The sequence below is a fragment of the Cervus canadensis genome, chromosome 12 (genome assembly GCF_019320065.1).
Source record: "Cervus canadensis isolate Bull #8, Minnesota chromosome 12, ASM1932006v1, whole genome shotgun sequence".
Lineage (NCBI taxonomy): Eukaryota > Metazoa > Chordata > Mammalia > Artiodactyla > Cervidae > Cervus > Cervus canadensis.
Window position 1 is genome coordinate 33,596,382 of NC_057397.1, and position 27,950 is coordinate 33,624,331.

The window sequence follows — 27,950 nt, forward strand, 5'->3', positions numbered from 1 at the left end:
AGGTGGTCAAAGTATTAGAACTTCAGCTTTAGCATCAGTCTTTCCAATGAATGTTCAGGACTGATTTTCTTTAGGATGGACTGGCTGGATCTCCTTGCTGTCCAATGGACTCTCAAGAGTCTTCTCCAGCATCACAATTTGAAAGCTCCAATTTTTCAGCACTCAGCCTTCTTTGAGGTCCAACTCTCATAACCATACATGACTACTAGAAAAATCATAGCTTTTACTATATGAACCTTTGTTAGCAAAGCAATGTCTCTGCTTTTTAAAATGCTGTCTAGGTTTATTACAGCTTTCTTTCCAAGTGAGGATTTACCACATAGCAAATACTGCTAACCAACCCAGCTATCTACTAGACTATTTCAGATGGGCTACTGAAGTTCTATCACAAATAAACAGAAGAACAGTATGCTAGGTATTAAAACACGGATTTTGTCATGGAGTCAATCTTAAGGGAAATCAACCCTGAATACTCATTGGAAGGACTGATGCTGAAGCTGAAACTCCAATATTTTGGTCACCTGATGCAAACAGCTGACTCACTGGAAAAGTCCGTGATGCTGGAAAGATTGAGGGCAGAAGGAGAAGGTATCAGAGGATGAGATAGCTAGATGGCATCACCGATGCAATGGACATGAATTTGGGCAAACTTTGGGAGATGGTGAGGGACAGAGTGGCCTGGGTTGATGGAGTCCATGGGGTCACAAAGAGTCGGACATGACTAGGCTACTGAACAACAACAACAGTATGTCACGGAGGGGGACGATTAATCCATGGTACCAGTAGAGTTCTCTTCATCTTGGGTATTTTGTTGTTGTTCACCATGAGTACTGCACACCAAAATTGTTTTTATTATATTTTAAACAGTATAGACATATTTTATACATGCTTTTGCATATATGATCCTTTCATAATAAAAATAACTTTAAAAATGAGATGCATGGATAATGGCACATAATTCTTCTGTTTGCTTTGCTAGTATGCATTACAAAGATGGTGGTTAATTATGAGAAACCATAGTGAATGACGGCTCTCACAGTGTGATGCGTAGGTGAGCATCATGCAGCCCTTTTGCAGACAAGAGGTCTCATCAGCACATCCCTTCACCCTTGCCTTCACCAGATCTCCTGAGGCTAGAGGCACTAGCTTATTCCCTGCTCATAGCAGCAAAACCTCAGGAACTTTCCTTTCTTTTCTATATGTCAGCAATTCATTCTTCACCCAGAAAAAAGTTATATGGCTCCCTCACTCATTAAAAGTGAAAGAAAAACAATTTTACATCAGGAAGAGATTTAAATTAGAAAAAAGAACAAGGAAGTGTGGCGGCAAATGCAGAGAGAGTGGGTTCAGTGCTGTGGCTTCCCACAGCTAAGTCTTCTCTGCCAGTCCTCAAATTATTACAATAACCACCAGACAATACCAAAGTCCCCAGGCTGACGTGTGGGAGGCCAGACTGTCCTTTCTGAATGTTTCACTTGAACTCACTCCTATAAATCAGATCACTTATTTTGAAGAACATGCCAACTACATGCCCACTTTCTGCTTAAAATTTTGATCATGGAAGTCCCTTCACAGTGACTGCACCACTGGCATTCCTATATTATGATTAGTTTCATTGATGCCATTTGCCACATTGTGTTAAGACGCTCAGAAGTTCTTAAGCGGCAAGGAAAAAAAAAAAAACTATTAATTCAGTCTCCTTAGAGAAAGGAGGAATTCTACATTTTATGTACACAAACTCACTCATATTAGAAAAGTAGTGTTCATCTACCTCAGATATCACCTCAAATCTTCTGGAGATTCTAAGTTCTAGTTACAAAGCTAGAAAATGTTTATGAAATGTATTTTGGATTCAGAAAAGACCAGGCAAAATAATTCACAAACTTAAATACAATAATACCTTGTTTTTTAATCCATTTATTCAAATATCTATTGACCACCTATTATTTCCAAAAAGGATGGAAAGAAACAGATTCTACAAAATAAAAGGTCATATTCATACTTCATAGGAGAAAAAAAAAAGGATTTACATGTGAAAAAATAGCCTAACAAAACATCCTATTGTAGGTGAGTAAGCTACAGTCTTGTTCTGAAAAGATATGCCTTTTTGGCAGGGAAATAATTTTATTTCATTAAAAAGTTCATCAAAATATTTTAGGCTGGCTCAATGGTAAAGAATCCACCTGCCAATGCAGGAGACATGGGTTCGATCCCTGGTCCGGGAAGATCCCACATGCCGTGGAGCAACTAAGCTGGTGTGCCAGAGCTACTGAGCCTGTGCTGCAGAGCCGGGGAATCTAACTACTGAAGCCCACATACCCTAGAGCCCATACTCTGCAACAAGAGAAGCCGCTGCAATAAGAAGCCTACACACTGCAACTAGAGAGTAGTGTTCACAGCAGCAAAGACCCAGGACAGACAAAAATAAAATAAATAAATAAAATTATGTAAATCTATGGCTGATTCATATCAATGTATGACAAAACCCACTGAAATGTTGTGAAGTAATTAGCCTCCAACTAATAAAAAAAAAAAAATAGTAAAAAAAAAAAAAAAAAGATTTTAGGCTAGGGCTAGCAATATTTCCAAAATCATGTGGAGATTTGCTCTGAAAGGCTGTGGCAGCCTCAGGATGACCATGAAAGTATCCAAGCAACAATTTCTTACCAACATGATATTTATGTCAGAGGACATATGAAAGGATCAAGCTTTTGTGTATATACAGGTGAGAACAAAACATACCCAGAGCCATACTTGTTCTATAGAACTCTGTTGAAACACTGGCATTTGGCAAAGCACATAGTACTTAACTGAGTTTAAATTTTGCCTTGAGTGATGTAATTGGCAGTACTGTGAATACACAAAGTAACTTGACTCAGTTACATTCAAACCCAAAGCCTTCAAAAAGAAAATAATGTTATCATGCAGTGCTTGCAAAAATGTCCACAAGAATACATATCATTTATGTAAGCAGGTGTGGAGACACAATTTTTAATCAATATAAGGAGAGCCACACACACCATAACCTTAGGACCACAGACATATTTTTGGACAAAATGTTCCCCAATAGAGTACCTTAAAAGAAGTTTTCTAAATTCAACAAGTTACTGCTTTCTCATTAAAAGAGAATAAAAGTAATTGAGCAAGGAGAATACACTTATGTATATTTACAAGTAGAATTTCTGAAGAAAAAGAGAAACCCTGGAAATTAAGTCATAGGAAACAGACTTACATTGCTGGTATTCAGAAGTCTTCCATTTACCCTTACCACTGGGATTTGGATAAAAGCCATTCAGACCCATGGGTTTAAGAATGACTTTTTGCTTAAACTTTGATGTTTACTAACAGTGTGATTCCTATATGTTCCTTAGAACATTTATTTACATTATCATATAAAATACCAGCTGGGAATAAATAGGTACACAGCCATATACTAAACCCTTTCAGGCTTTTCAGGTTAATAAAGTTGTAAATTTATTTCATTCTGGTAAATTGCAGCCCAGTTCTTCTCTCAAAAGCAATAATAAACTAAATATAAGACACAGAATTTATTTGCATGAAAAATATATCATTATTTTAAAAATAAATGTAATTTAAGATACACATTTTAAACATTCATTCTTAAAATATATACCAAATTAATGTGTTTTTCAGAGACTAATGTTTTTAAATATCCCCTGTGTTTAAGACAGTGTCTAATGAATTAGGCATTAGAGTCATCTTTGCTGTTTGCCAACTAGGGTATTATTGCCAAGTATTAAATGTTTTATAAGTAAATATCCTTCCTTTGTGGCATATTTCCTTCTGAGAAGGAACAACAATAAAAAAGTTACTAGTACCTAAGAAAAGGAAGTGAATTTACTTATGTTCTTATATGTTTTTATTGTTTGTAAGCTTTGTTTACCAGGTTAATCAAGTTATAAGCTATTTCCTCCTTCCAAGGAAATTTGGCACCTTCGGAATCACAAATGATCTTTAGTGTCTCTAGGGTATCATTTAAAACTCACTACTTTGGAATTAATTTGGGGAGTTTCTAAATGGTTCTAAGTGCCTAAGGGCCTCTTCCCATTAGAGCCATTGACTAGGGAAAAAAAGCATATCAAAATACAGAACATCTAAAGTGGTCATCAGTCGGTATGGATACTAGCAGAAATGATACATTATTATGCATGAGTATACTTGCACAGTTGCCTGAAATATTAAAAGCCTGATAATAATAATAAATTTTGAGACATTAGAATATCTAGGGTATGAATTTCAGTAATTTTTCTGTAATACTTCATGGGATTCAGTTAAGTCTTGAAAAATTTGAGTTGATAGATGATTTACCAAGTCTCAACAGACTGGTGCCATGTTGAGTTGAACTTTAGTAGGAAAGGTGTCTGTAGCCCTGAGTTTGAAGTTTTAGTTGCTCAAAGGCAAAATTTTGGTGGCACAACCGATCCAAGAGCTACACACAGTAAGACCGCTACTATGGCCTCTGTGTCTCGTTGTTGTTGTTCTTCTTTAGCCACAAAGTCATATTTGACTCTTTGTGATCCCATGGACTGTAGCCTACCAGGCTCCTCTGTCCATGAGATTCTCCAGGCAAGAATACCAGAGTGGGCTGTCATACCCTTCTTCAGGGGATCTTCCTGACCCAGGGATCAAACACACATCTTTGGCATTGGCAGGTGAATTCTTTACCGTCTGAGCCACCAGGGAAGCCCTCTGTATCTAGTACTAAGACCAGACTACACCCATATTCAAAGAAACACAGAGCATTCTCTCATATACCATTTTAATATACTTGAATACATGAGATTTACTACTTGGAAGGAACTTAGATACATAAATACTTGACTGAAATTGATCCCAACAGGCAATAGAACACACCTATTCATAGCAGTGGATGTGAGTATGAAGTCGCTTCAGTCATGTCTGACTCTTTGTGACCCTATGACTATAACCCACAAGGTTCCTCTGACCATGAGATTCTCCAACCAAGAATACTGGAGTGGGTTGCCTCTGGAAGATACTGGAAGATCTCCAGGGGATCTTCCCGACCCAGGAATCAAAACTGTATCTCTTTACATCTCCTGCATTGGCAGGGGGCTTAGTAGTTGCCAGTTAGGTGCATCTCTAGTTCTCAAGGGGTTCCTCTTTCTCTAGGAACAGCGAGATATGCGAATATGAACTTCAAGTATATATCATATCACTGCCCTTAACCTTCTTCATGGCCACGATTGACTGATGTGAGAGCAGACACATAACCTAGGCTGGAACAACCAGATTCTTTATCTGGAGCATTTGATCACTGAAACAAAGACATAGGAAAATGGAAGATCACTGGATGTAAGGAACCTTAATGGCAAAACTTTGGAGTGACAGTCTGCACAAGGTGTCACCCTTCTGGATGTTTAGTAAGTCCTTCAACTCTGTGATCTGATGTTGTCTTTCCAATAAAAACCCTCTCTTCTTCAGTTACTGGAGTCAGTAACTCCAAACAAGCATTCAACACAAAACTTAATTAATACTGGAAAAGGGTTCTCCTTTGGCTAGGATTGGCCAGACGGTTTCTCTTTACAACCAAACTTGTGAGATTCTCACTGAACATGGTCTAATCAGTCAGTCTGTGCAACTGCTCTCAAATAAGATTTTAAAGAATAAAGGGGGAAATTGAGTGGTTGCTTTCAAATGATTTGCTTTCTACCATGGCTTTTACTTTAACATCTGATACTTAGGATAAGTCACTTCTCTGTCTTTCTCTTTACTCCACCAGCCAATACAAACAATGAAATTCCTCTGATTTAACTCATAATCCACGTGTGATTTCACAAGAAACATGAAATCAACTCTGAATTTACTAGAAGAACTTAAGGCTTAAAAGTATATAGTCTCTAGGGGCCTTCAGTGACTAACATACTAATTGATTCTGAACACAGATAAAATTAATATCAAGAGGATACAGAAAAGAGTAATTATGCAAGAAATGCAAAGACATTTCAGTTTTTTAAATGTCTTACCTATTTAAGGATGACGGAGGGAAAAAAAAAGGATGACGGAGGAAAAAAAAAAAAAGGATGAAGGAGAAAAACATCCATGTAATGATACAAACTTAATAGTGCCTGGCTAAAAAAGTATGTAGAATTTTTAAAAAGTTGTATCTACTTAATAATTACTATGGTGGAAAAAAGTGCTTGATTTACCTTTACTTTTGGACTAGAGCTGTTTCCAGGCTGGCTCAAAATGTTGTAACATATTAAATAGCAGTGCCAATGGACTTTTTATAAAGGAAAAAAGGGACAAAAACCTAACTCTTAAAGACATTCATTCATTTTCCCACATCTTTTAAAAGTTTACTACTCTTACTTAACTCATCTTGGGACATCAGTGGTCCTCAAACAATGTGTGGTTCAGAATTTTATATTTGGTGGTCCTGGTTAAGCCCCAGAGACCAGAAATCCCTACAATAAAACTGATATTTCATAAGACTCACAAGACTCAATTAGCATAGAATCTGAATTGCTTCCTGCTCTGGGGAAAGGGTTAGAATTCAGATCATTTTGATAATCTGAGCACAAATAGAAAACAATTGTTGCAAAATTGCCTTTGAAAATTCATTTCAGAAATGACAGAGGCATGTAAGCTTTATTTTCTGAATGTATGGAGAGTTTAATATTAAAAATTCTACACAAAGCAAACTATACTAAAGTTAATTGATAACTACTGACATATACACACATAATTTTCACATAATGATTGTATATGTGCATACAGGGCTTCCCTGGTGGCTCACTGATAAAGAATCTGTCTGCCAACGCAGGAGACCCAGGTTCGATCCCTGGGTTGGGAAAATCCCCTGGAAAAGGAAATGACAACCCACTCCAGTATTCTTACCTGGAAATCCCATGGACAGAGGAGCCTGGCGGGCTAACAGTCCATGGGGTTCCAAAAGAGTCAGACACAACTTAGCGACTAAACAACAACAAAGTATGTGTAAGGACTGCATATGTATAAGATTGTATGTTTATGCATGTGTGTGTACGCATAAATTAAACCTGGGAAAAATAGTTGCTTTCTCATAAATAAAACACTAAAATTACTATCTTGTATTCAGTTTCTAATTTTTGTGTTACTTTGTCCTAATTATAGTTTCATCCCACAGTAATGCATTAATAAATTTTGAAACTGTTTCAAGTTATTTGATTATGGGCACAGCCTCTCATAGCAGGGAGCTTCCAACTTCCCAGAGTATAAAAGGAATTTTGTTTTGTTTTGTTTCTTGCCATGTTGTGGTTGGTTGGATACTGGGACAGGATGGGAGAAGAGGATGTTATCATACAATTAAAGTGAAGTCTCTGGAGTTGTGGCATATTTGTGGTTATCAAACATCTAAACTTTACTTCTGATTTCAAATCATGCAAAGCCCTTTTATGGCCCACTATTTCTCCATTATAAACTGGTCATTGAAACTGGCCAATGCAAAATCACCCTTTGTATGCTTATGATAAGACTTGCAAGACTCCTCCAACCACACAAGCAATTCTGCAGAAGGATCTACTACTATTAATATTCCCTAGGAACCAAGACGCCTGCTTGCATTGGGAAAATTAATAGCAGCAAAGATCATTCAGAGCTTAATATACATCTTATATTCAGCCATAAAAACACTGATCCTATTTTGCAGCTGCCTTTCTCTCTTTTAAGAAATCATTCTGTAAGCTTGTACTAGTCTAATGTTTACAGCTTGGTTTCTTTTTTCACTTTACAATAAGGCATTCAGCCAACTTTAAACAATACCTACTTCTAGCCAATTGCCCTTTTCTTGCTGTCAAATTTTTATTAAAGGAAAAGCACATGACCAAATGCGTTGTTTCAAATACCTTTAAAAATAAAACTGCAAGGCTCACTCAAGTCACGTAGCAGAGAAATTCTACTGAGATAGTGGTGATATCTAATAGGTCATCACTTCAGGTCCTTTTTCAGAATGGTATTCCCAAAATTCTTAATATCCTCCCTGTAGTTTTGGTTGTTGACTTAACCCTGTATACAGTTTTGAATTAAAAATAGGCCAAGTCCATGATCATTTAATTATTAATTACAGATAAGAGTTACTAAGCACTCAAAAAATCCATTATTATTACACCTGCCACTATCTAAATCCCCTACAATTCATAATCCCACTTAATAGTCACAACAATCCAATTAGGGTAATACTATTATTTTTTTCTTACAGTGAAGATACTGAGGCTCAGAGAAATTAAGTATCTTATAAAAGGTAACTGCCAGCCATTAAGTGACCTTATGGCCAAATTACAACTCAGGCTGCTTAAGCCACATACTTTAATACTACACCACCCAAGTATTGAATACACATGTACTGAGCATATGGGTTTTAGATGTGGTTTTGGAAATATATATGTATCTGTAGATGTGTACGTGCACAAATGTATGTATCTATGTACATATGCATGCATGCATGCATTTGTGTATCTATGCATACATTTGTACATTTATTTGTATTGTCAGCTTGCTATCTAGAGAGAAAAAGTAAAACACAGTATAATGGGGGCAGCGGGGGACAGAGAGAGTACACAATTGTTAAATAAATAGCACAAAGAAGTAACTGTCAAAGATTTTTCCAGCAAGACATAAATATATAAGACATACATGTAAAACATTCTCAACTAAAATGCTATGACTTAGATAAAAATGAACCCAAATAATGTTCAATTACAGTTTGATGGCTTTAAATAAAGAAATGTGCTCAATCATGTCCGATTCTTTGCAACCCCATGGACTATATATAGCCAGCCCGGCTCCTCTGTCCATGGAATATTCCAGGCAAGAATATTGGAGTGGGTTGCCATTTCCTTCTTCTTAAATAAAGAAAGGCAAATACAAAATAACAGTATTATAATATGAATCAATTGATTTATTTATTCAACAAATATTTATTAAACAAAAATATGTTGAGGCCCCTGCCTTCACAGAGTTAACAGCTGAGTTTGGGGGGGTGGGTAGGTATTAATCAGATGATCCCATAAGTAAAATTTCAGCCAAAGCCAGTGCCATAAAGAGAGCTGTAGGAGACAAAACTAGGGGCAGTTGTCAGGAATGTCAGTGAAGTTTCCCTTGAAGTAGCAATACTTGCTCATACATCTGAAAGATGAGGAAGCAAAAAGGAGCCAGGACAGTGCTTCAATCAGAGAAGACAGGCTGCTCAAAGATGCTGGCAGAAGGAAGAAAAGTAAATGGGAGGCACAGAAGCAAAGCAAATGGCTGTGAGGGGGTCAGTTTCATGTGGGGTACTGGGGGATAGAGAGATAGAAAACAAAAGTATTAGATAAAGTAAGAGAGAGACTTCAGTAGCTTCCAATCTGTTTCAATCCATAAAAATATCACCACAAGTCACTGGAAAGAGCAACAAATCAGATGCAAATATCATAGAACTGATGCTATCACAATGTACAAGTTGAGAACAATATTAGTATATATTAATACAAAGGTTTCATCAGAATCAGAGAAAGGGCATGCACCAAGGATCTTAGTGGGAATTGTGCATTTTCATGAATAGAATGGGACTTCTCTGGCCTTTAATGAATGAGTATCCCCAGTGGTTCAGATGGTGAAGAATCTGCCTGCAATGCGAGAGATCTGGGTTTGATCCCTGGGTTGGGAAGATCCCACGGAGACGGGAATGGCAACCCACTCCAGTATTCTTGCCTGGGAAAACCCATGGACAGAGGAACCTGGCCATCCTCTGGGGTCCATGCAGTTGCAAAGAGTCGGACACAACTGAGGGACTGACACTTTCACTTTCACGCATTAGACAGAGAAGAGGAGAAAAGTGGGAAGTCAAAAATGGAGCAAGACCTAGGAGTGGTCACTTACTGAATTGGACCAATGCCTTTACTCAGCATGGACTGGTGCTTTCTCATCCTGGCAAAAGCCTGTATGAAGGCTGTTGAAACTCCAGTCTGCATCTCCTTTGTTCATAATTGGTCTTTTGGACAACATGCTCCAGCCCATTATATTTAGTTCTAGACAAAATCCTGGCTGCCAGCTCCATCTGCCAAACTGGTCCAATAGCCTTTGTGTATGAGTGTGTTGAGACCAAACGGTTTAGGAAAAGAGGAGTTCAGATTCAAATGGAACTTATCTAGTGCCTTTCAATTGGGAACCACTTTTCAGATGAATATACAACATTGAAGGGTTCCATGGATGAGACTGAATGGAATACAGAAACAAGAGCAACATATTCCATGGAAACAATGGAATATAGAAATAAGGACTATCTATTTTAAGCCACTCTGCCCAGCAACTGTGCCCATGAAGACATTCAGCCATCCCACAGCACCATGTTGCTTTACAATCTGGCAGAATAAAGCATCTTCCTAGAGAAATACATCATCAAGCTCACAGCTATAATACACACTTACTGTCAACTTTACAGATTGCTTTCAATAATATCCACAATCATTATATATCACTTATAATGACATAAATTTCTGAAAATGATAATGTACGTAAAAGCTATAGTTTTTCCAGTAGTCATGTATGGATATGAGAGTTGGGCCATGAAGAAAGCTGAGCACCAAAGAGTTGATGCTTTTGAACTGTGGTGGTGGAGAAGACTCTTGAGAGTCCCTTGGACTACAAGGAGATCCAACCAGTCAATCCTAAAGGAAATCAGTCCTGAATATTCATTGGGAGGACTGATGCTGAAGCTGAAGCTTCAATACCCTGGCCACCTGAATGCAAAGAGCTGAGTCATTAGAAAAAACCCTGATGCTGGGAAAGATTGAAGGCAGGAGGAGAAGGGGATGACAGAGGATGAGATGGTTGGATGGCATCACCGACTCAATGGACATGAGTGTGAGTAAGCTTTAGGAGTTGGTGATGGACAGGGAAGACTGGCATGCTACAGTCCATGGGGTCACAAAGTGTCAGACATGACTGAACAACTGAACTGAAAACACTCAAGAATGCAGAGAATAATTTTTATAGACAATGAAAAGACATGCAATATTTTTTTATTTACCTCTTCTACATCAAAGATACTTAAAAATCATTTATAATTGAAAAGAAATAGAAAACACACATGCTTAGCAACAGGGGACTGGCTAAATAATTTACAGTCCCTCCGTACAATGGAATACTCTGTAATGGCTATTCAAAAAATGAAATAGAAATTTAAAGTTTTTAAGTGGAACTAACAACAGACTATTTAGTTTAAAAAATCAAGGTACATATGATATGTATCAGTTCAGGTCAGTTCAGTTCAGTTGCTCAGTCGTGTCCGACTCTTTGCAACCCCATGAATCGCAGCACGCCAACTCCCGGAGTTTACTCAACTCATGTCCATCGAGTCGGTGATGCCATCCAGCCATCTCATCCTCTGTCGTCCCCTTCTCTTCCTGCCCCCAATCCCTCCCAGCATCAGGGTCTTTTCCAACGAGTCAACTCTTCACATGAGGTGGCCAAAGTATTGGAGTTTCAGCTTCAGCATCAGTCCTTCCAATGAATACCCAGGACTGATCTTCTTTAGGATGGACTGGTTGGATCTCCTTGCAGTCCAAGGGACTCTCAAGAGTCTTCTCCAACACCACAGTTCAAAAGCATCAATTTTTCAGCGCTCAGCTTTCTTCACAGTCCAACTCTCACATCCGTACATGACCACTGGAAAAACCATAGCCTTGACTAGACGGACCTTTGTTGGCAAAGTAATGTCTCTGCTTTTTAATATGCTATATAGGTTGGTCATAACTTCCCTTCCAAGGAGTAAGTGTCTTTTAATTTCATGGCTGCAATCACCATCTGCAGTGATTTTGAAGCCCAAAAAAATAAAGTCTGACACTGTTTCCACTGTTTCCCCATCTATTTGCCATGAAGTGATGGGACCAGTTGCCATGATCTTAGTTTTCTGAATGTTGAGCTTTAAGCCAACTTTTTCACTCTCCTCTTTCACTTTTAAGAGGCTCTTTAGTTCCTCTTCACTTTCTGCCATAAGGGTGGTGTCATCTGCATATCTGAGGTTATTGATATTTCTCCTAGCAGCCTTGATCCCAGCGTGTGCTTCTTCCAGCCCAGCGTTTCTCATGATGTACTCTGCATATAAGTTAAATAAGCAGGGTGACAATATACAGCCTTGACATACTCCTTTTGCTATCTGGAACCAGTCTGTTGTTCCATGTCCAGTTCTAACTGTTGCTTCCTGACCTGCACATACGTTTCTCAAGAGGCAGGTCAGGTGGTCTGGTGTTCCTGTCTCTTGAAGAATTTTCCAGTTTATTGTGATCCACACAGTCAAAGGCTTTGGCATAGTCAATAAAGCAGAAATAGATGTTTTTCTGGAACTCTCTTACTTTTTTGATGATCCAGAGGATGTTGGCAATTTGATCTCTGGTTCCTCTGCCTTTTCTAAAACCAGTTTGAACATCTGGAAGTTCACGGTTCACGTATTACTGAAGCCTGGCTTGAAGAATTTTGAGCATTACTTTCCTAGCGTGTGAGATGAGTGCAATTGTGAGGTAGTTTGAGCATTCTTTGGCATTGCCTTTCTTTGGGATTGGAATGCAAACTGACCGTTTCCAGTCCTGTGGCCACTGCTTGAGTTTTCCAAATTTGCTGGCATATATTGAGTGCAGTAATATGTATAGTTTGGGTCAAACAAGGCTAGGTATACGTATTTACATGAAAGAGTTCTGAAAAAGTAATAAGAAATTTGAAGGGTTGTCTGGGTAGTGGGATTGGAGATTTAGAGCAAAAGGAAGATTTGATTTTGTCCTGTTTGAATGTTTTTAAAGCATATGCATATGCTTTTTTAAAATAATAAAAAAAAAAAAGAAGCTAAGCTTGTCTTCAAATGTTAACTATTTGCTTTAAAGACACAGGCAAAAAAAAAATAATGTAGAGCCAAAAAGAACTAGGTGGTAAATCATAGTGGACTTTCTTTTACTATATTATTGCTTCCTGCTCTCATTTGTCTCAAAGTCTAACTCTATGGGCTCAAAATAAGCATAACAGTATAATTGTTGGCAGGCAAAGACAAAAGATTTGGTTCCTCCTCCAATCTCCTTTTATGGCCATTAAATTCCTTTTTTCCAGTTTGCATAGCTGGGCAAATGGTTAGAGACTAGAGATTTTTTTATAAACAAAAATCTTTGCTGACTATAATTTTCATCTTTTTTTTTATTACTCAGTTGATCCTGAAATAGAAACTTAAATTATTATCCATTTTGTTGTTGACATAACTAACTTTCAAACTAATAAACAAATTCCTCAAGACATTTCAGTCTTCACTAGGTATACTCTTAAGAGTCATAGAATATTTTGAAATCTAAATTAGCCATTCAACAGAAATGACTATATCAAATTATCCTATTTCTAAGTCATGATTCACCTGAAATTCTCAACCAAACTTCATGGTTAGTGAACTGATACAGGCTCAGCTGATCTTACAAACAACTATGAATGAAGAAAATATGAGGTTCTGGTCCCGTCTCCCTACCCTAACCCTTCAATCCTTCATATCCACTTTAACCATGTGATGTTCTCCAAGGATCATAAGTCACATTTTTGCCTTATCTGTTGGTCTCAGCATACAGAGCTTACATAGAAAATTTACAACACTCAATTCTTCTGAGACAGACATGACAAAAATCCAAAAGTACATTTATTTTAAATCAACATGACCTTCCTATAGCTTCAATAAATTCTAATTTAGGGATAATTATACCCAAATCTCTCACTACATTAATTTACCAAAGATCAGTAACACAGGTATATTCATGTCTCAAGTATGTTTGAACTGTGCACTTAGATTTGTACATTATCTGAAAGTGAAATTAAGAAAACAATTCTATTTACAATAGCATCAAGAAAGAATAAAATATCTAGATATAAATTTAACTAAGAAGGGGCAAAACTTGTATAGTGAAAACTACATAGCACTGTTCATAAGAAATTAAAAACAGATAAAAAATATATAAAGACATTTCATGTTCATGAATTGGAAGACTAGCAAATTCTTTTTTTTTTAAACTAATTTTTTTTCTTTATTGAAAATACATCTACAAAGTAACGCTTCTCAGTCCACACTGGGTACATGTGATACGCAGAGCCTGTGATGGGCTGGCGAGAGGGTCATCTCAGAGGATCTGCTTTCCATAAGAGATGGTTAGTATTAAAGAAGAAGACAAGCTGATCCTAAAATCATATGGAAATGCAAGGGATCCAAAATAGGCAAAATAATCTTAAAAGAAGAACAATTTTGGAGGATACACCTCCTAATTTTAAACTTTGTATAAAGCTATCACACATCTGTAGTCAACTGAGTTTCAGCAAGAATGCCAAAACTATTCAATGAAGAAAGAACAACCTTTTCAGTAAATAGTGCTGAGACAACTGGATATCTACATGCAAAAAAAAAAAAAAAAAGAAAATTAGAACCCTACCACTTATCATAACCAAAACTTAAAATCAAAGATCTAAATGTAAGAGTTAAAACTATAAAAATCTTAGGAAAAAACAAACATAGGTAAATCTTTGTGACCTTGGGTGTGCCACAACAGCATTACTTATATTAGCCAAAAAGTAGAAACAACCCAAATATCTATCAACTGGTAAATAAATAAGTAAAAGGTGGAATATCCATATAATGGAGTATTATTAGGCCACAAAAAGGAGGGAAGTACTAATACATGCTACAACATGGATAAACCCTGATAATATTACACAAAATGAAAGAAATCATACACAAAAGGTCACATATTATATGATTCCATTTATATGAAATGTCTCGAATAGGCAAACCCATAGATACAGAAGGTAGAATAGTGGTTGCCAGCAGCTAGGAGGAGGGAGGAATTGGGTGTGCCTACTAATTGTTATGCAGTTCCCTTTTTGGAGTGATGGAAATATTTTAGTATCAGAGAGTGGTGATGGATTCACACACTGTGAATATACATAAAAGACTAAACTATACACTTTAATATAGTCAAAATTGTGGGAAAAAAAGATTTGTACATTTCACTCTGTAAATTATAACTCAATAAAGTTAACATCAGGGAATAAAGATCAGCAACAATTATTTTTAAGAATGTGCGAAAGCCTACTGAGGTGATGAAAGAGAAGAAACAGAACCACCTCCAACTTTATAGAGGTATCCAAAGACATTATTTGGTATAAATACATCACTGATACGATATAGAAATAGCACAGTTAGTGACTATTCAGCAGAGTCATCTACATAAACAAAGAGGTGAGAAACAGCAAGTGTACTAGGGAAAAAGAAATCTGACTCCATGTTGGATTGTTTCTTTTAGTTTAACCATTGCATATTCTGTTGCTTTTGCTACAAGTTAAGAATGTTGCCTATAGCTTGAAATACACAGGAGGTTCATTCTCAAGACTCTGATCCTTAAAGGTATAACACTTGTCCATCATATAGAGACAAAAAGTTGCAAAATAGAGAGTAACATTTGTCTTGTTGGAGGTTTAAAAGACTTGTGGCCTGCCCTATGTAGACAGTTGTAAGGACAAAAGATTCCAGCACTAAGAAGTTTGCAACAACTAAGCATACTCCCTCCCCTTTTAGCATTAAAGAAGCTTAAATTCTAACTTAGGTAAGACAGTTCTTTGGAACACTAGTCTACATCTTCTTCATCTTCTGGCTTTCAGAATAAAGCCACTATTCCATGTCCCAATAACTCATCTGTCTATGTACTGGCCTGATGTACAGCAAACTTGAATTTAGTAACACAGGGGTGTGGTATGTTAATACTTTCTACAACAATCACTTTAAGAAAATTTTGCCCTTGGAAAACCCATGGCTACCCTGAAAATGATGGCGTGAATGAACAGGGCTTCATAAAAATTAAGGTCTTATTTTAAAGACCTCTTCCTCTGAACAGCCACTCAAGTTAAAGAAGGAGCTAGCAAGAGAAGTACTACCTGCATGCCACAGACACCAGCCATATGCAGGCAGGAGGGCTCTGAAAACCCTTCTCCAGTTAATGTGCTCTGACCTCCAGGGAACAGCTGCCAAGCCCCAAGCAGGCTCCCGGTGCTGGTGAGAGGCATGCAAGGCCTTCCATGAAAAGTCTAATTCGCTATAGCATCCTGGGCAGAGAAAATACAACCATCCCTTATCATCAGATTGATCAAAAACCTGTGAACGGTGGGTCGCTATTTTCATTCATCCATTTGACAAATATTTACTGAGCACTGCCATGCACCAGGTACTGTGGCGATACAAGAGAATGGTTATTTTTGCATAACATTCTTCTGTGGATATCAAGCAAAATGCAAAATGACAGCAACCTCAGCTTACAACCTTGCAATGACTCCTTGTTTTTCTGAGAAAAGCCAAAGTCCTTACAATGACCTATGAGGCTCCCAATGATAAGGGGCCACTACCCACATCAGCCATTCTTCTCACCCTTTTGGCATCTGGTCTCACCAGTTTCTCTAACTCTCTTTCTGCCATGGCAATCAGTCGTCTCTTTGCTAATGCTCCAACTCACCAAGCATGCTTCCTCATTCCTTCACTATCACTAGCTGTTTTACCCACCTTGAAAGATTTCTCATAATCTTTAATTCCTTCAAGATTTTGCTCCATTTATACCTTCTTGATGAGACCTACCTACTACATCTTATTTAAAGTAACAACACACTTGCCCCATCATTTCCTATTCCCTTTACCCTGCTCAAATTTCTTTCTCTATGTTCCATTTCACACATGATCAAATTTCCTTATTTATTATATTTATGGTACTGCCCCACCTCCTACTGTAATCTCCATGAGGGTAAGGGTTAATCTGGGTCTGGATTGCTCACTGCTGTCTCCCCAGCACCTACAATTGCATGTGCTTCATAAATATTTGTGAAATAAACAGAAGAAATCAATTCCAATACCTTTAGAACACTTTCTTTACAAGAAAGTCCCCTTGGACTGGCTCTTCGGGGACGCTATGTTCCCACACCTGAAATCATAGCTGCAATCCCATGGCACCAGCAAATACACCCAGCCTCTGAGATATGAAAATGAAGACACTCTATCACTCAACAGTGGATAGCATTTCCCCAGATACCTGAACACCACTCAACTGTGCTTCCCATTTCTGCACCTCCCATTAATACCTGTCAGTGAGCTATGTGGGCAGACGAAAATGATTTCTGCGTAAAATGTTTATTATGTAATGGTCTGTGTCTTCCACAAACAGTCCTAAAGAGATTGGAAACAATGAACTGGAAGAGAGTTGTTTTCACTCTCCCCGCCCCACCCCCCCCAAATCATCTCTGAATCTTTATAATCCCTGGTATTTCAAGCAAGACATGCAGTCACTTAAAATTTTCATTTCCTCCTCTTGCTCTTATTTCTTTCACTCCCAAAAAAATAAAGAAAAAAAATCCCTAGAGCTTTACTCTTAAGTAAAGTTTATCCATAAGGTATTGTTAAAGTTTCCTTGACTTTGTTTGTAATTCTTGTCTAATCTCATACATTGACAGACTAAAAAAACCTAAGGCCATTTAATCACCACAGTTCTAATCAATAGGTAAGACTTCATTATTAAAATGTTCATTTAAAATGTGTGAAAAATGTAAATGGAGATTATCTGTATATGACATGAGATTATCAGACACAAAATGGGGTAAAATAAGGCACTTTTGTTTGCCTTTATAAACAGAACAAAAGCAGTAACTTGGCTGAAAGTAGATGCTATTCTCTATTCCCGTCACCAGCTAAATCAATTGTATATGTGCATTGTCTTGAACCATTTCAACTAAATCCCACTGATTTGTCTGTAAAACTGAGAGATTAAGATTAGCCTTTGAGCAATTTATTTACCTTCCAAAGTGAAAAAAAAGAAAGCAGGCAACTTCAACCAAAAAGTAAAAATCCCATGAATGCCTTTCTGGTTTTCAAACCAGAGCTTAATTTCCCAGTCCTGTGGGGTGCAAAATAATGTATGTCAATGGATTTACCACTAAGGAATTGAAACATTATACTTGGTTCACCAAAAAAATGAGTAGAAGGGTAGTTTAAGCTTCAGTTTTAAGCAGAGCTTTAAGCAAAATATCAACCTGTTTAGAATATTCTAAAGCAAGTATTTGTCATGTATAGCTACCCAAAACAAACTCAAAGACTTTGCCTCCATGTGTATATTAACTATAAAAAGGTCTGATGAAATTTCTTAGAGTAAAAATGGCTTTTCTTAATGGGCCAGAATATTAGATTTCTTTTTCTGATGAATGAACTTTCGAGAGCAAATGAGGCAACAAATATACACAATATATAATTGCATTTGAATGAATAGTATTTTTTGTTAAGAAAAAGAGGAAGCAAGTGCTAGCCAAGACTGTCATCAGTTTTAAGATGAAAGTCACTGAATGACCAGAAAAGCATTTACACCATCTCCCATACTGTACTGGAAATGATGATAGCTTCTAAGTTGTTATATTGAATGTGTGTGTGCTCAGTGGTGTCCAGCTGTTTGTGACCCCATGGGCTGTAGCCCGCCAGGTTCCTCTGTCCATGGAATTATTCCAGAAAGAATACTGGAGTGGGTTGCCATTTCCTCCTCTAGGGGATCTTCCTGACCCAGGGGTCAAACCCACATCTCCTGCATCTCCTGTGCTGTAGGCAGATTCTTTACCACTAGTGACACCTGGGAAGCCCTTGTTATATTGAATACAAGAACCTATTTCTTGAGTTTTTTTTCCAGAATCAATTCACTAATCCTATCAAAAATATTTTCTGAGTGCCTACTATGTGCTGGAAATATGCAAGATGCTGGGCGATGTAAGGAATAAAATGATACTGTCTTTGCCTTATGGTGTCTACATTCAGTCTATGAATAGCTGAACTCATTCCCTTTACAAGATGAGCTTGTATAAGCAAGGGGATACAAGCAAGGGGATACAAGCAAGTGGATCAATCTGTTGCCCATTTTTCCTGTAATTCAGCTGGACAGGCCTCTGCATAGCTTGGAAATGATCAGCAGGATCAGCAGATGCAATATGGAAAACTGAAGCTAGGAATTTATCTTCTGATGGAGAAAAAAGGAGGAGGAGAAGGAAGAAATAAGGAAGAAGAGAAGGTGAAGAAGGAGGCCAGTTAAGAAGGCAAAGAGGGAAGGGAAGAAAGGAAGGAGGGAGGTAGAGAGGAGGAGGGAGGGAAACAAGATGGGGAGGGAAGAGAGAAGAGACAAGATATTTTAGTGAGTGGTTTAGCTTCAGGCCTGAAAAATGATTAAACCAAAAAAGTTGTTTTCATTTCTATAACTTTCCTATTTAGAAAATTAAGACAAGACCATACTTTCTTTATCAGGGCATAGAAAGCATCAATAAAAGAAAATATTAGTAAAACAGACTTCATTAAAAATTCAGAGCTTCTAATTATCAAAATATCATTAAAAAAGCAAACAGGTAAGTGATAGTAGGAAAAGGTATTCACAAGACATATATCTAACAAAGGACTTCTAGCCAGAATTTATAAAGAACTCCTACAAATCAATAACAAAAAAGATTGACAATCCAGTGTAAAGTGGGCAAGGGAAGAGATAGTCATAAAAAGGCAATCCAAATGACCAATATGTACATCAAAAGGTGCCCAACATCATTATTAATCAGGAAAATGCAAATTAAACCATAATAATTTACTCAAGAAAGTTAAAGTTATCTACCAGGAAAGTTAAAGCTGAAGGACTAATAATCTCAAGTGTTGCTGAGGATGTGGGGTCATGGAGTACTCATATTAATACTATTAATACCCATATTAATATTACTTTATTATTATTACATAATCAATAATATTTGCCTATGACAAACCTAGTCAGCACATTAAAAAGCAGAGACATCACTTTGCCAACAAAAGTCCCTACAGTTAAAGCTATGGTTTTTCTAGTAGTCATGTATGGATGTGAGAGTTGGACTATAAAGAAGGGTGAGCGCCGAAGAATTGATGCTTTCAAACTGTGGTGCTGGAGAAGACTCTTGAGAGTCCCTTGGACTACAAGGAGATCAAACCAGTTAATCCTAAAGGAAATCAACCCTGAATACTCATTGGGAGGGCTGATGCTGAAGCTGAAGCTCCAATACTTTGGCCACCTGATGTGAAGAGTTGACTCATCAGAAAAGACCCTGATGCTGGGAAAGACTGAGGGCAAGAGAAGGGGGCGACAGAGAATGAGATGGTTCAATGGCATCACCGAATCAATGGACATTTTAAGCAAACTCCGGGAGATAGTGAAGGACAGGGAAGCCTGGCATGTTGCAGCCCATGGGGTCAGATACAACTTAATGACTGAACAACAGCAACAACATATTAATACCTTGATGGTAGGAATTTAAATTGGTTCAGCTACACTGGAAAACTGTACCATATACCTGTACATATACCTAACCTATCACTCAGTAATTCCACTTCTAGGTACATACTCAAGAAAAATGAAGGCAGTTGATGACCAAATGATATCCACAAGCATGTTCATAGCAACTTCACTCATCAAAGCCAAAAATTAGAAACAATGAAGTACCCATCAATAAGATAATTAATACATTGTAGCATATTTATATGGTGGACTATTAGACAGCAATGAAAAGAATGAAATCCTAACATATCCAATAACCGGTCAAAACTGTGCAATAACAGACACCAGACACAAAAGGGACTACACTATTGATTTATATCTCAGTTCAGTTCAGTCGCTCAGTCGTGTCTGACTCTTTGTGACCCCATGAAATCGCAGCACGCCAGGCCTCCCTGTCCATCACCAACTGCCGGAGTTTACTCAAACCCATGTCCATCGAGTCGGTGATGCCATCCAGCCATCTCATCCTCTGTCGTCCCCTTCTCTTCCTGCCCCCAATTCCTCCCAGCATCAGGGTCTTTTCCAACAAGTCAACTCTTCACATGAGGTGGCCAAAGTATTGGAGTTTCAGTTTCAGCATCAGTCCTTCCAATGAACACCCAGGACTGATCTCCTTTAGGATGGAATGGTTGGATCTCCTTGCAGTCCAAGGGACTCTCAAGAGTCTTCTCCAACACCACAGTTCAAAAGCATCAACTCTTTGGCGCTCAGCTTTCTTCACAGTCCAACTCTCACATCCATACATGACTACTGGAAAAAACCATAGCCTTGACCAGACAGACCTTGGTTGGCAAAGTAATGTCTCTGCTTTTTAATATGCTATCTAGATTGGTCATAACTTTCCTTCCAAGGAGTAAGCATCTTTTAATTTCATGGCTGCAATCACCATTTGCAGTGATTTTGGAGCCCCCCAAAATAAAGTCTGACACTATTTCCACTGTTTCCCCATCTATTTCCCATGAAGTGATGTGACCAGATGCCATGATCTTAGAAAGCATCACTATGAACAAAGCTAGTGGAGGTGATGGAATTTCAGCTGAGCTATTTCAAATCCTGAAAGATGATGCTGTGAAAGTGCTACACTCAATATGCCAGCAAATTTGGAAAACTCAGCAGTGGCCATAGGACTGGAAAAGGTCAGTTTGCATTCCAATCCCAAAGAAAGGCAATGCCAAAGAATGCTCAAACTATTGCACAATTGCACTCATCGCACATGCTAGGAAAGTAATGCTCAGAATTCTCCAAGTCAGGCTTCAGAAATATGTGAACCGTGAACTTCCAGATGTTCAAGCTGGTTTTAGAAATGGCAGAGGAACCAGAAATCAAATTGCCAACATCTACTGGATCATCAAAAAAGCAAGAGAGTTCCAGAAAAACATCTATTTCTGCTTTATTGACTATGCCAAAGCCTTTGACTGTGTGGATCACAAGCCACTGAAAGAGATGGGAATACCAGACCACCTGACCTGTCTCTTGAGAAACGTATGTGCAGGTCAGGAAGCAACAGTTAGAACTGGGCATGGAACAACAGACTGGTTCCAGATAGCAAAAGGAGTATGTCAAGGCTGTATATTGTCACCCTGCCTATTTAACTTATATGCAGAGTACATCATGAGAAACGCTGGGCTGGAAAGAAGCACAAGCTGGAATCAAGATTGCCAGGAGAAATATCAATAACCTCAGATACGCAGATGACACCACCCCTATGGCAGAAAGTGAAGAGGAACTAAAAAGCCTCTTGATGAAAGTGAAAGAGGAGAGTGAAAAAGTTGGCTTAAAGCTCAACATTCAGAAAACTAAGATCATGATTTATATCTATGTAGTATCAAAAAGAGGAAAGCAAATTTGTCAAAGTAGTTGTTACCTTTGTGGATGGAAGTCAACTGGAAAAGGGGTTACAGAGGAGGTGCTGAAAATATTTTATTCCTTCTTACAGATGGTTATAAAGCTATATATAAAAATAAAAATCCATACTCCCAAAAAAAAAAAAAAATCCATACTCCCACTGTGATTACACCCCCTAAGAAGTCACCTGCTTCTTTGAAGCTATAAACCACATCAGGACAGTCCTCTGTTCAGAACTCACCAGTGGTTCCCATTTTTCTCAGGGTAAAAGTCAAATTCTTTGTAATGGGGTAGGTTATTCCCACAGTACTTGGACCCCACCGCTCTTCTCATTTATTCTGAATAAAGAAGTCCTATCTCAGGGCTTTTGCCCAAGCTATTCCTTAAACCTGGAATGTTCCTCCCTCAAATACAGACTATCTACAAAGCTCACTCTCCTACTCCTTCAAGACTTTATTCAAATATCATTTTCTCAATCAAGCCTTACTTCATCTCACTCAAGCCCTAGCTCTTCCTGCTTAAAACTCCAGTATTCATTTAAGTTTGTGTGGTTTGTGGAGGGGGGAGGGGGTTGGTGAAATTGGGGAGGGGGCCGGTGGTGAAGGAGGAAAAGGGTTACTGGACCCAATCACAATCAGATTGACAACAACGGAGAAGGAATAAAAAAGAAGCTGAGCTTTTTTGAATTTTCAAGAAACATAAATATACTTCGGCTTTTCAAAAAAGAAACGCAGTTTTGTCAATATGCAAAATTCACTCACATTCTTTCCCCTTTAGTCTTCAGCAAATATTTAAAATATACAAGAAGACTTTTTATGTGGCCTCTGGGGAAGCTGGGGAAAACGAGCAGGATGTGGGAAGAATATGACCACATCCCCAGTAGTGCCAGTAGTGTGTGCATGTGTTTGTGTGTTTTCCTGGGTATGCAAACATATAGGATAGAAGTCAAGGATTGAAAGCAGTGATGTAATGCATCAAAATGGGCCCAAATGCTAAGTTAACAAGAGCTTTTCCTTCACTGTGTTCTTACACTGACCTCCAGACACACCAGAAAGATTGCATCTCATTTCTCCTTCAAGCTGAGAAAATGAGTTTGGCTCAGAAAGTCTGAGATACTAGATCAGGAGTGGGGAACAAAGGGTGAAAAAGAAGCAGAATGAGAGGGTGGATTATTTTCTTCTGTCATGGGATAAAGTTTAGCAAAAGAGAGAAGGGTGTCTGCTCTACAATTCCCGTATTTCTGGGACTTCCACGAAGTCTATCACAGACATACAGGCAATTTCTGTATGAAATGTAGGAGACACGTGCACGCACGCACACACACACACATTCTCTCTCTCTCTCTCTCTCTCTCTCTCTGGTCAACTGGTTGACCCCTACTGGTCTAGGAAGGTAATTCAGTAAGTTATCCAGTTCTACATGACCTGATTAGCCAAAGCCACCCATTCCCATTGGACAAAGGGCAAAGGGAGAGGACAGATTTCTGTCTCAAGAGAGTTTTAAGAGATGAAGATGTGAAAAGAGCTTTCTATTTCAGAATAGCCACATCCTGAGGAAAAAGACAAACAAGAGAGACAGCATGCTGCATTCAGAAAATTACGAGAATCAGTTTTGCCCAGCTGTGCACTGCGAAAGAACAAAAGACAGGAAAATAAGCACCAAATTAGTCAATGAAAGGGAAAGTGCATATTAACTGTAAAGTGCCTAAGTGTGTACTAACTGTAAAGTTCCAGGCCAAGTGTCCTGTAACTTTTATTTTCGATCACAAAGAGTGGTCATGAGGACCTCATGTGTCAATGCACTGGCTGTAATGGCTTGGTTATGTTAAAGTTATAAGTGACTTCCAGCTTGATACTTAGAATGATGGGGCTCCTGATCTAGATACCAACCATGCCCAGGCATAGTGGCTGAAATCTCTTGGGGGATCATTCATCTGCTGTGGGTTAGGATGATGAGCACCTGGGTACCACAACTTCCCTGTCCCCGTCCCTGGGTCTACACTTTCATTTTGCAAATGATGTAACCAGCCAATAACACAGGGAAATCCTCTTCAAGAGATGGGACAAATTACATTCCTCCTACAACCAAGAAGGAAGTACAAACCCTCTCAGCTCACAGCGGATTTGGGGGGCAACATATTCTATACAAAGAGATCCTGCTTCCGCTCACTTCTCAAGTGACTTGAAACATTACCAGGGTGTTTTGCAAACAGAGGGTGATGCCAGTGGCCCTGCCAAATGGGCCAAATGACCTGGCAGGTCAAGTACTAGTGATATCTGTAACGGGAAAAGATGCTACATGGAGTGTGCAGCTAGCATCAGCAGAGGAATCATGGCACAGACTCCCAGGATTCTGAAGCAAGGCCATGGATCTGCAGCAGGGAACTGTGATGTATCATTCAAAGGCAGCCTCAGCATTCTACTGGGCTGCGTGTGTGTACGTGCTAAGTCACTTATGTTGTGTCTGACTCTTTGCGGCCCCATGGACCACAGCTCACCAGGCTCCTCTGTCCATGGGATTCTCCAGGCAAGAATACTGGAGTGAATTGCCATTCTCTTCTCCAGGGGATCATCCCAGCCCAGGGACTGAACCTGTGTCTTTTACATCTGCCTGCACCGGCAGGCAGGTTCCTTACCACTAGCGCCACCTAGCAGAGGGAAAGCCCCTGACTGTGGTGCCTTGTCTTCTGGAGCACCAGAGCTTCTCTCAAGTAACCATATGACAGTCTAGTTTGCTTGTCTACAAAGAAGACCCTTTCAAGAGCCACATGCATCAGCGTTCAGTAGCAAGTACTTATTCTCCATGTCACCTGATCGCAGACTTCTTGGGAAGCCTGCCATTGGGGATCACTCTGCTGCTCACATTACCAACCCTTAGGACCGCCATTTTCCCACATCCCTCCTTTCCATTTATGGCTGAGAACACAGGCCCTGGCTCCACCCTGACCTGTGTCAGGGAACTGGAGAGTAGGGAATAGGGGCTGGGTTGGGAAGCATGCCTGTGAATTCTTCATAGTCCACAATGTAAGCAATATGCAGAGCTTCCCAGGTGGCTTAGTGGTAAAGAATTCACCTGCCAAGCAGGAGACTTGGGTTCAATCCCTGGGTCAGGAAGATCCCCTGGAAAAGGAAATAGAACCCCACTCCAGTATTCTTGCCTGGAGAATCCCATGGACAGAATATGCAAAGCTCTCCACACCTTTCAGCATCCTTCAACTATGTGTGCCAACCCCTCTAAACAGCCTCATGGTCATTCATCAATGGCACTGGACTCCAAGGATGAAAATCTGGGGATGATCTGACTGTCACCCATTTCAATCCAAACTGCTCATTAGTTTATAGTTCAGTCACTAAGTCGTGTCCAACTCTTTCTGAGCCCATGGACTGTAGCCCATCACATTCCTCTGTCCACAGGATTTCCCAGGCAAGAATACTGAAATGGGTTGCCATTTCCCATTCCAGGGCATCTTCTGGACCCAGGGATCGAATCGAAGTCTCCTGTGTCTCCTGCATTGGCAGGAGAATTCTTTACCACTGAGCCACCTGGGAAGCCCAGCTTGTTGGTATATGTTAAAGTTTGTATATTCATTGCTGTGAATAAAATATAGCTTTTCAAATTCAAACTCAGCAATGTTACATAAAGTGTCAAGATGATTTACTTCAATGAAAGATTCCTGTAAATATTTAAATGATCAGATATTTCAAACTTGAGAAAAACTTGTTACTTTTCATCTATCTGTAACTAATAAAAACTTTATTTTCATATTTTAAAAATTTCCATTTAGATTGGCAAAAATAAACCTATGAAACACAAATAATGAATTCATCCTACAAGTTGTGGGTGACATGACATTGACAGAAAGAGCTTGGGAATGGAGAAAAATCGTAGGCTAAGAATTTCAAATACCATACCCACTGTTTTTTCTCATGGTTCTAAGTCATGTAAGAACTTTTAAACAAGATAAGAATAAAAGTACAAATGAACAGAAGAGCAAAGTAATTTAAAAATAAAGAACTGGCTAGTTTGAAAGCTACCATCCCAAGTTCTTAATCAGCTCTGGATAAATGGATTATGGTTTTTGTTTTCCTTTTTATTGTATTTTAAAAGTATATTGAGTTTTAAATTAAAATCTGCAGAGTTACTCTCTTAATCCAATTACAGGGGGTTTTCACCGAGGTCCCAGGCATCCGAAGGGCTCCAATGTTTGAGGTTAGGGCTTTTATGGGTCTCCTGGAACAATGCAGAGAATTCTATTGGATGTACTTTTAATTGAAAGAAGAGACCATAGCTCTTGCCAACTTTTTAAGAGACCTGTTAAATTCCCGCCTTCCCCTCCAAAGATTAAGATCTCAGAAACCGGGTTTTATTGGCATTTTGGTTTGTGGGTAATCACTGCAGTATCAGGTTTTGTGGTTTGAGGGTGGGGCAGAACCCTCACAGTGAGACTGAACGCCTGCTGTGGTTAAGACTTCAGACTATTAGACCCTGTAATGAGACACGATGCTAATTTGGAGAAATCCCCTTTATAATGGTGAAGACAGTCAGAATTCTAACAGTGGAAAAAGCATTATGCACACATAGTGTGTTTCCTCCTGATAGTGCAACCTTAAACTGAGAGGCATTATCACTTGGGTTGGTGCCTCCAATCCACTCAACGATGCTGGGGTGTACAAAGCAGCAGCCAAGGTGGTAGGAGGAATCATTCTCTTTCCCTCATGTTCCTACTATGGTCCTTAGTTCATGAAGCTTCCGCTTTTCTCCCCTGAGGAAAACATCTGAGAAGGATCTGTGGGGTACTTCCTCTGCTTGCCGTGTCAAGACTCCTCTCGAGAGAGGTAGCCCCAGACCCGACAGGACTGGGCAAGATATTGGCCATGTGCAGAGCATCTCTCGCTCAGCATCTTCCCTGATACCCCTCTACGCCAGTCCACCTGGGTCACATCCTGGAGCCCCCAGCCCAGGCCAGACTCTCAGTATCAGATCTGAAGGCCTGGTGCTCTTTCTCTTTCAGTCTCCAAAGAATGCAAGGGTGGGATTCTGGGTAAGCACATCCACTCTGCAGACCCAAACTCTCCCTCAAAGGGGTTGTCTCGAGGCCATGCTGGGGAAAGGGTGAAAGAAGATTGGGTATTAGAGATACCAACTGTGTCAACTGACTTGCTGTTTTCTAAATTCAGTGTGAAAAGTAAAAGTGAAAGTGTTAAGTCCTTCAGTCGTGTCCGACTCTTTGAGACCCCATGGACTGCAGCACACTAGGCTCCTCTGTCCTTTCCTATCTCCTGGAATTTGCTCAAATTCATGTCCATTGAGTTTGTGATGCTATTTAACCATCTCATCACCTGCTGCCTCCTTCTACTGTTGCATTTGATCTTTCCCAGCATCAGAGTCTTTTCTAATGAGTCGGCTCTTCGCATCAGGTGGCCAAAGTATTGGAGCTTCAGCTTCAGTCCTTCCAATGAACACCCAGGACTGATCTCCTTTAGGATTGACTGGTTGAATCTCCTTGCAGTCAAAGGGACTCTCAAGAGTCTTCTCCCACACCTCAGTTCAAAAGCATCAATTCTTCAGCTCTCAGCTTTCCTTATGGTACAACTATGACTACTGGAAAAACCATAGCTTTGACTAGATGGACCTTTGTCAGCAAAGTAATGTCTCTGCTTCTTAATATGCTGTCTAGTTTGGTCATAGCTTTTCTTCCAATGAGCAAGCGTCTTTTAATTTCATGGCTGAAGTCACTATCTGCAG

General features: G+C 39.1%; 1 long non-coding RNA gene across 1 annotated transcript; it reads left to right on the forward strand.

Annotated features, from left to right (window-relative positions):
• Positions 1-167: 167 nt before the first annotated feature.
• On the forward strand, positions 168-27,950 carry LOC122451069. Its single transcript, XR_006272301.1, has 3 exons — positions 168-304; positions 11,256-11,259; positions 27,910-27,950. It is a non-coding gene; the product is annotated as an uncharacterized LOC122451069 (long non-coding RNA).